This window comes from Rattus rattus, chromosome 9 (assembly GCF_011064425.1).
Source record: "Rattus rattus isolate New Zealand chromosome 9, Rrattus_CSIRO_v1, whole genome shotgun sequence".
NCBI classification, from domain to species: Eukaryota; Metazoa; Chordata; class Mammalia; order Rodentia; family Muridae; genus Rattus; species Rattus rattus.
In genome coordinates, this window is record NC_046162.1 from 63,951,074 (window position 1) to 63,953,612 (window position 2,539).

Consider the following 2,539-nt stretch of genomic DNA (forward strand, 5'->3'; position numbering starts at 1 on the left):
CCATGTCACCTGCTTGTCTTCCTCTTTGCTGGGCGTGGAGAGCAGAAAGCTGGAGATCACTAAGGGCCCCGCAGCATGGTCAGGAGTGGTGTTGCTGGCTGTAGGACTAGCTCCGACTCTTACACTTGTCCACGCTGACAGGGAAGCGGCTTGCAGCCAGCCCTTCTGCTCTCAGCTCCAATCCCCAGCAGGTACTGGGCCGTTTGTTTCTGCCCTGGCCTCTCAGGAGTACAGCAGGCTCAACTCTTGGAAGGAACTGTATTTCTAGGTTAGCCCAGTAACCTCAGCTGCTGCTGCTCCCCTCCCCCTCCTCCTTTTTAAAATATTTATTTTATTAGAAAGTTTACGTGTGTGTGTGTGTGTGTGTGTGTGAGAGAGAGAGAGAGAGAGAGAGAGAGAGAGAGAGAGAGAAACATTTGCCTCCATAAATGTCCATATGTGTACTGCCTGTGTGCCTGGTTCCTGCAGAGGCAGAGATCACTGGATCCTCTTGAACCGGCCACCATGAGGGTGCAGAGACTTGAATCCAAGAACCTATCAGTACCTTTACCTTGCTTGGTAGGCTGTCGATACTGCCCAGCCTGGGCAGCCTGTCTACAGATGGGAAGCCAAGGCTGTAGCCCATACACAGGAGGCAGAGTCCTAGAGCACTTGGCATGGGCAGGGTCTTCTGATCCGGCCTCACTATCCCCTCATCTTCCCAGACAGGCCATGTCCCAGAGCCCTGGGAGACCCTGTGGGGTGTAGCTTCAGCTGGCTACCAGTCCCCCCTGCTACTTCCTAGAAGCTGCTACGTGTGACGGCCTGACTGGTCCGTGGCTCCTCTGCACAGTGCCACTTGTCTGAGTCTCTGGCCTGCTGTGTGCCTGGGCTCCTCGGAGAAGGCTGGTCACAGGATTGCACATGACGTGGTATTATTCCCCCGTCTCCTGACAGACAACTCAGTATGTGAGCTCCAGGACTCGACTTACAGTTCAGGGGTTCGGGCCAGAAGAGAGAGTGCAGGACCACATGGACCCAGGGCACACGTCCTGCTTAGGGCCTGGGCACAAGGGGAGGCTGAGGGTTTGGATCACAGGTTTCGGCTTGGCTTTGACCTGAGGTGTGGTTCCAGTTGGGCTGGCAAGATGGCTTAACAGGTAAAATGCTCACTACACAAGCCTGTCAGCCTGAGTCCCCAGAACCCACCTGTCATAGGTCATTTGCTGTGGTGAGACACCACGACCAACACTAAAGCAGCATGGGAAGGAAAGGGTTTATTCAGCATCCTCTTCCACATCACTGTTCATCATCGAAGGAAGATGGGCAGGGCAGGAACCTGGAGGCAACAGCTGACACAGAGGCCATGGAGGGTGCTGCTGACTGGCTTGTTCACATGGCTTGCTCAGCCTGCTTCTTTCTTTTTTTCTTTTTTTTTTTTTTTTTTTTTTTTTTTTGGAGCTGGGGATCAACCCAGGGCCTTGCGCTTGCTAGGGCAAGCGCTCTACCACTGAGCTAAATCCCCAACCCCCTCAGCCTGCTTCTTCTAGAACCCAGGACCACACTGTGCTGGGCCCTCCCCCATCAATCACTAAGAAGATGCCCTGTAGGCTGGCCTGCAGGCCAGTGGAGGTGTTTTCTCAGTTGTCTCTGATGACTCGAGCTCATGTCAGGTTGACATATAAACTAACCAGTACACCGAGTAAAAGGTTGAAGACCACCAATTCCACAGGGTTGCCCTCTGACCTCCACATGTACACCATTGCACGAATGCACACAGAGCATACATGTACATTACAATAGTTTTATTTGGGGGAGGGGGCATTAAACAACTATGGACTGGGCTGTAATTACAATGTTCTGTAATCTGGGGACTGGAGGACACCCCACTCCCACCCCGAGCAGGCTGGCCAGCTAGACTAGCCATGTAGAGGAGCTCTGATTTCAATGGAGAAACCCTGCACCAAAGAACAGTGTGGGTAGTGACCACGGAAGACGCCCATCAGCGTCATGCCTCCACATCCCTGCACACGTGTGTGCCCACATCTCCAAAACACAAGCAGACACAAGCAAAAAGGAAAATAAAGAGTGTGCTACAGCTTTGGAATTAGAGTGTTAACCACATCCGCAAGGTCCGGTTCATTTATTGCATCGGCTGATTTTTTTCCAACTTGTTCTGTCAGTTCTGAGGACAGCGCCCACATCTCCTACCACGTCCACCTCTCTCTTGTCCCATTTTGCCTGCTTTTGCTTTGTGCGTGTCGAGGCTATGCTAGAAGGTACATACGCATTCATAACAGCCGAGTCGCTGTGGGTGACCTTTCTCCCTTGAGGTCCTCTTGCCTGGAGTTTACCCGTAGCAGCTTTCCTTGTTTCATTTCTGAATCTTCTCCTCCTTCTAACCTTTCCACGGCCCATAGTTAAGGAGCCTGCAAAAGCACCCCCAGTAATATGCAACCCCAGTTTGGCTGTAGTTTGTGACTCCTGATCCAGTGAGTTCAACCCGTTTTTTTTTTTCCCCTTTGTTTTCTGTCTGTCTTTCTATGTAGCCCAGACTGAA